The sequence below is a fragment of the Cryptomeria japonica genome, chromosome 7 (genome assembly GCF_030272615.1).
Source record: "Cryptomeria japonica chromosome 7, Sugi_1.0, whole genome shotgun sequence".
Taxonomy (NCBI): Eukaryota; Viridiplantae; Streptophyta; class Pinopsida; order Cupressales; family Cupressaceae; genus Cryptomeria; species Cryptomeria japonica.
The window spans coordinates 93,263,181-93,270,722 of NC_081411.1; the positions used below are offsets into that span (position 1 = coordinate 93,263,181).

Consider the following 7,542-nt stretch of genomic DNA (forward strand, 5'->3'; position numbering starts at 1 on the left):
TGGGCCTGCAGAAAACAATCCTCAGTGGCATTGAGTACTGCTGAAGCTGAGTATATTGCAGCAAGTGTAGCATCCAAAGAAGCAGTGTGGCTTCATAAGCTTCTTGCTGGACTGTTTGGTCAGCCATGGGACCCTACAGTTATTCACTGTGATAACCAGAGTTGTATTAAAATGTCTATCAATCCAGTGTTTCATGACAGGTCAAAACATGTGGAAACCCATTATCATTTTATTCAGGATATGGTGCAAAGGGGTGCCATTCAGCTGAAATACGTCAGCACTGATGAGCAGGTTGCAGATATCCTTACCAAGCCTCTATCCAAAGTGAAGTTTGTGCACTTCAGGGATAGACTTGGTATTGTGGAAAATGAAACTCCGATTGAGAGGGAGTCTCAATTTCAGTGATACTTTGTATTGTATAAAACCACCCTCTGCGGGCAATGTAAGGTGGTATTGTAAAACTCCTCAGGGAGAAGTATAATTCTTAACCATCCTCTGCGGGCAATGTAAGATGGTATTGTAAATGTTAACCACCCTCTGCGGGCAATGTAAGGTGGTATTGTAAACTTCTCAGAGAGAAGTGTAATTGTTAAACCATCCTCTGCGGGCAATGTAAGATGGTAGAAAAGGATCCTCTCCACCCTCTGTGAGCAATGCAAGGTGGATCCAGTCTATGCTTGTGTGCAAGCTGGAGGATTATGATTATGATTCTATTCCCTAATTAAGAGGGAGTGTTGATTGTAATTAGGGCTGGCGGATTCCAATTGCCTTGGGCAACATTGGAATCTGCCTCCTTAATATAGGGCCTGGCCCAATACCTTTCGGTGCACCCAAAAAGGTTCCACACTTCACTTAAACCCTTCACGCCTCCTTGATAGGGCCGACCCTATCTAATAAGGAATTAATATAATTAATTATGTTTAAAAGAAGGCCGACATGTTAAAAGGAATAAGTCTCCTAAGTCTCCTATAAATGTGGCATTTGCTTCTCATTATTAAAACACAATTCAAGCAGATGAAAAGTATATTCGGTGAAAAGCGAATTTCATATTCAGGGATCTGGCAACCAGCGAACTACTCTAGATAGCAGCAGTAGACAGCGAACTCCATTAGGCAACTTCAGATCCTCAATAGCAGCCTGCGAACTTCATCAGACATCTGCAGATCCATAATTAAAGGCAGCGAAGTTCAGATCCTCAACAGCAGCCAGGGAACTTCATCAAGACATCTGCAGATCCATAATTAAAGGCAGCGAACTTCATAAGAGGCTGCAGACCATATGTAATGTTCAGTTGAATTAAAATCATAATCAGATCTGAGGATCCTTTGGCTGGGTTTTTCCTCCTAGGAGGTTTTCCCAGGGTAACTGTGTTTTGTCTTTTGCATTTCATTTCCTTTATTATGCTTAAGTCTGGAAACAATAAGCTAATTAACCTTATTCTAATTTTCTGAGTTTTATTCAATCTGAAAGTACTAAATTTAACACTAAACACCTAGTTAAGAGATTATATTTGGATCAATGTTGTATTATGAGATTATTCATTGTTAAGGGAAACTCTTTTCAAAACTCAAGGCTAAAAGTTCCATTATGACTGGCTATCATAGAACACTTGGACAGAACTGAACAAAGAATCAAACACAAGTTCACCATGCAATAAGGTCCAAAGGAAAGCAAATGGACTAATGAAGTCATGTATACGCTCTAAACAGAGTATAAGTGTGCTAAGTGTCATGCATAATCTCTGTGCATGGCTATTACCCTGTCTCCAATAGAACTAAAGATGCTAAAGCAGTTCTAAGGATTTCTATACCAGGTTACAAGAATGTAGTCAACTTTTTAACTCCTTGGAATTAGCATAATCTTGGAAGTATGTAATGGGAACGTCAGAAAGAATTAACGTAAATAAGGGATTGGAGTTTGAAACATATAGCTCAGGTAATTATAATATTATGAAATAGCTCAAGGTTATCATACTGACCAAGAATGCGGTAACAGGTTAAAGGGCACTGGATAGATACTCTTTCTAAGTACACGAAAGCTATGAAGCCCTGAATTTAATCAAACCTGCGCGATTAAATAAAAGGTCTTGTATATATTTCAGCTTATTACAAAGAAAGAATTGAGGAATCTAATACAAAGTAGAGAAAGAAGGTATCAAGAATAAGTAAAACCTATACTAAAACTGTAATGATAGAAAGGCATTCAAGCATACTAAATATGGTGTGAGGTGAAAGGAGGAAATAGATTTCCCTTTTATTACTAAATGTTCATGATTTAATAAAAAAAGTCATAAATATATTTATATTGAGAAACTCAGGATCATTGGAAAAGACCATGTGAGAAAACTTTGTTTTGCTGAATGAACATTACCACCAAAATGTTCTGAAGAAGACTGAACCTAACTATATATCTCAGATACTGCACATTATGTATACATCAAGGAATTCCCGTCACTGCAAACATTATAAGCCAAAAATTAGATTTCTTAATTAACATAACAGAGTTGCATTCTTTTCAAAATTGTCATAATGGGTTATGAGTATTACATTAACCCATGTTGACATGTCAAATCATTTTTTAAGTCTTATTAATCTCAGGATTACTGTCAGCAAGTAATCCAAATAGGTTGTTCAGGTACATGGTAAAAAAATTGGTATAAAAATTGTCAAGTATAAAAGATGTCGAAATGAAAAGGTGTGTGAAAAATGTCATAGAAAAAATGGGTAGTTCAGATACATAGTAAAATAAGGAACACTTTATAATCGGAAAGGTGCATCAGGATGGAGTGTTCATAATATAATTTTTGGAGGTAATAGAACCATATAAATGAACCTAAAAGGACATGGGTTTACATGATGAATCCCCCATGAAGGGATTGGAGGTCATGGTTTCTTCAGCATTCAAAAGCTGGTTGTAGGAGAATCTAATGTGATTACTGTTGGTTTAGTCAAAGGAGCTACCAACAGTTGGAAAATAAATAGTAACCTATTACAGGTATGTAAATTGTGTGAAAGACTTGAGGAATTGGTATTTCACCATTGTTGCCTGGAAATGCAACAAAGAGACAAAATTTCAAGCAATTGCTGGCATGATCAAACTTCCCTTCTTTGCTTTGGTCAATGAGTAGGCAAATTTTCAGTATAAAGTTTCAATTATCATTCCAATTGGGCTTCACATTGCCAAAAAATCAATTTTCACATATTGATGGGTTCTAAGGATTTGTCAAATAGTTCCCAGTCCTTATCTTTGTCCTGAAAGTGGACATAAAATGGGTGTTGAAATAGTTCTAAGGATTTGTCAAATAGTTCCCAGTCCTTAACTATTGTGCTTTTACATAATAGCCCTTTTATTATGTAAAAGCACAAAAGCATCATTAGGTTCACACAAGGGTTGAAGAAGTCACAACCTTTCTCTCACAATAAGAAAAGTCACATAAGAGATAATTACACATTTCACAAACATTTTAAGTTCTAGAGAGAAAGAAGAGAATGAGTGAAATAAGCGGAGAAGTAGACGAAATAAGCTTTGAAACAGATTTGAAACAATATTCAATTGTTTCAAATCAAAGAAGAGAATGAGTGAAATAAGCTTGCTATTAAGCATATAGAGCAGAAGCAGAGCAGGGGTGTTGTAAAAAAATGTACTATTTAACTAAATTCTTGCTTTATTTAAACTCCATTGAAAGACAAATAAATGTACAGGTTTACAAAATGTAGACTGATGGAAAAAATGAATGTGCACTTGAATGAACTGCAAACAGTAGACGAAAAAACATTAACAATACATACATAAGTCACATGGGTTTGGTAGAAAAGCTAACTTCATTTAATAAGTTTTTTCAAGTCCATATAGTTACAAAAGATTAAAAGGCCTACAAACACATTAAAATCCATGTGGGGGATGGGGGACACGAGAACGTGCTTAAGACTTGCAAATCATTTTTCACATTAAAGATTTCTAAGTAGGGAAAAACCTTTTTCCTAGAAAGATATGATTTCATCCTTAGTCATCAATGTCTTTTGGATGTGTAGAGGATGTGTAAGGAAGTAGATGGAAATGATTAGTGAAAAATGGTGAAAGTTTTAGACTTTAGAGGTTGAGGGGAAATTATACTTCATGCCTTTAGTCAGTGCATCAAGGATTGGGGTGACAAGAAACTCATACCATCAAGATATGTGAAATGGAGGAAGTCCAAATAGACAACTTCAAAAAGATAACAATGCTTTCAAATGTCAAGGATAAAGGTTGGGAATACCTTATGACAAGAAAGTTAAAAATCCAGACTCCAAAGGAATACCTAGAACAAGGTTTGGAAGTTGAGGGGTTGGAGTTGGCGAAAAACGCATGATAGAAAGGGAGGTCTGAACAGTCCAAAAAATAGAATCAAGAAAGTTTTGGAGGGTGAAAAAGAAGATAGTGAGAGATTGACATGGAAAAGGTAGTTGGATAAGAGATGGTCCAAACTATGATCAAGGTTTGGAAGTTGAGGGGTTGGAGTTGGCGAAAAACGCATGATAGAAAGGGAGGTCTGAACAGTCCAAAAAATGGAATCAAGAAAGTTTTGGAGGGTGAAAAAGAAGATAGTGAGAGATGGTCCAAAACTATGATCCAAAAGATTTAGACAAAAAAATTTAACTGCGAAGCACTCAATGATGTTAAGGAAACAATATGACTAAGGAAACAATATGACTGGAAACACAAATCTGAAATTTCGATGCTAAATTTTTTTTGAAGGCATTGGGGTGGACTGTTGAGGTTCCGATGGATGGTGTGAAGGCAAGGGAGAGGCCAACAGTCCAACACTCATGCAATTTGGAGGGCAATGTGGAATTACAAACAAGGCATGCAAACTGTTAGAATTCCTCAAAGTAAACTGGTTTCAAGGGATTCCTAGATCATAGGCATTGCACAAAGTGGATTCGTTCAAAAGTCATTAGAAACTCTTGGCATATCCAAAGAGCAGATGTAAAATAAAATTGCAATAGTGACCACTATACCCATTTCTCGTAAACCTGGTAGACTCTACAATTGAAATCGGTACATTCACGACCATATCCATTGAAGATTGCCCTGCTCTTCCTAAACATCTTGAATGGCTTTACATATTGGTAATTATCTCAGCTAGTGCAACATTTTCAATGATTTTATAAGAAGATTGTGCCAGCATCCTACACACGTGCGCCAAACTGGGATATTTGGAACAGGGTATGAGAATTAATAAAACAATAATTGAAAGTGGAATCCTGTCGGATATTGGTGTTGGCAATGCTCTGGTAGGCATGTACGCAAGATGTGGAAGCATACAGAATGCGCGTGAACTGTTTGACAAATACTTCAACGAAGAGTGGTCTCATGGACTGCTATTATTGTGGGATTGCACAGAATGAAGTTGTATGGTCACATGAGCATAAGACGACCCCAAATTTATCCTTCTCATTTATACCTGTTTGTAGAATTCAACGGTATTGCGAGAAAAAAAAACCCATATTTATCCCTCTTTCTATACCCTAGCATAAATTATTTTCAAGAATGCCAATGGAGATTTATACGAGACTGGACGAGTTCCAAATAATATAAATCTTTACACTTGTCCAGCAGAAAAATAAACCGCAGAGAAACGAATGCTAAAATTAACTCTCAAACAGGACAAAGATTCTTCAAAGAGGAGAATGTAAATACCGGTCAGTGCGTGAGATTTGTTTGACTGCTCGTGTACTCAATAATTTACTTTGCAGTATTCATAGGAAATTTGAGCGGTGGTAGAAGGCGGCGAAAGACAGGAGGTATTGCAGAAGTTAATCAGTTCCAGAATTTTCTCAACCGAGCGCCAGTAGTACAGTGTCCATCCTTGATTTTCAACAGCAAGGCATTTTTATTGTTGTCACTGCTGCAAGTTAACGAAACGATAATTACAAAAACCTTCAGATACCAAACTCCAACAGATTTTTTTATATGGGCCCAAAAAAATCTGTTTTCTGATCGGCTGAAAAATATTCTTGAATCCGTAAAAATTCTGGTGGTTTATGAGTGTGAGACAGGTACAGTCCAGAATAGAAGCCTATGGGCTTAAATACCTTTCCCTAACCTTAAAACTGCAAAAATAACAAAATCTGAAATTTTCACATCAAAAAGGGCTTACAAATTTTATAGAATTTTTAGGGGATTCTTGTGTTAAATTGTGTTTAAAGATTTGGAAGCTATTACAAATTTAATAGAGTTTTTTATCATATGCAAACAAACTCGCACAATCTAATTTAGAAGTCATAAAAAGAATTTAATAGAATTTTTAGGAGATTCTTGTGTGTATCTAAAGAGTTCTAGGTTATTAGTTATAAAAATAAATATTGATATAATTAGTGTGTCTTATCAATTTAGAAACTAGAATTATTGTAAGTTATTTTTGCATATAAGTAAAATTGGATAAGAATCTTGATTTTATATAGATATAAATTTTGCTTTTTAAACACTTCAAAATTATAAATATGATTGGTTTGTTTCTCATATAATAATTAAAATTTTGAAAAAATAAATGCAAACTATAGAAATTGTATTTAACTAGAGTTAAGGAATAAATATTCTACTATACTCAAAATGAACAATATATGTATTGACGTGTAAAGTGTTGGTGTCTTGACATGTAAAGGACATCTAAAACCATGTGGTGATGTGCTCACAAAAAAAGAGTTTTACATACAACATGCATATGTAAATTCCTATTATATTGTTGTGGAAGAAACCGGTATAGTCAACATAGAATAAGCATTATTATACTCCTTAATAGTAGTTCAAGTTATAAAGTAATCGTTTAAGATATGATCTCAATAGTTACTAACCATAACACAACTTAATTTAACATATATTTTGATTAGAAACAATCAATGATGTTCCTATGTCAAAATGTCATACATCTTGTTTCTTTTGGGTAGACTCTTTTATTTCACTATTGTTCACCCTCTTTGTCATGCCCCCACCAAAGTAGGAGACGGAGGCCTTATTTAAGAATCAAATTGCAACCTTTTTCTAGTCAAACGTAGGCTATTAAGTTAATGAAATAGTAGCATTTTAATTAAGGGAATCGATCAAGGTTTAAATGCATAACATTAAGAACAATTACCAAAAAAAACAATTGAAGATTAATCAAGAGTTCACTTGCATTAAGTTATTTTAGGCCAATGATTAAAAAGAAGAGTTGTGACTCGTTAAAAAGGTAGCAATGTTGAAGGGGTATAAATCGTGAAAAATAATAGGTATGTCCCTTTCTCATTTGAAGTGTTAAATAGGGCAAACATATTCATTAAGAAGGTATCCATGAAGGATCGCCGAATGAGAAACAAGAAATGAGAAAATAAATAATCTGATAAAATAATGAGCTTTTGATTAGAAATTAGGAAATGGCAAATAAAGAGAAGAATCAATAAATTTATGTGTGAAAGTAAAAAATGAATTAGATATGAATGCAATATATATTCCTTGTTGAAATTATATAGGGATAATTGAAAGAAATTGCATTATTTTACAATTTGAGTATTGTTTCCCAAGTTA

General features: G+C 34.8%; 1 protein-coding gene across 3 annotated transcripts in view; it reads right to left on the reverse strand.

Annotated features, from left to right (window-relative positions):
* LOC131059671 (uncharacterized protein At5g43822) overlaps positions 1-6,074 on the reverse strand; it is a 172,924-nt gene extending 166,850 nt beyond the window's left edge. The window contains exons 1-2 of one of the 3 annotated variants that reach the window (XM_057992695.2): positions 5,680-6,074; positions 2,371-2,453 (exon numbers count right to left, since the gene is read on the reverse strand). The gene's annotated coding sequence lies outside the window, so the exon portion shown is untranslated. Of the gene's footprint in view, positions 1-1,978; positions 2,065-2,370; positions 2,454-5,679 lie in introns of all 3 variants that reach the window. The other 2 variants (XM_057992694.2, XM_059208010.1) reach the window with 2 other exon arrangements.
* Positions 6,075-7,542: the final 1,468 nt, after the last annotated feature.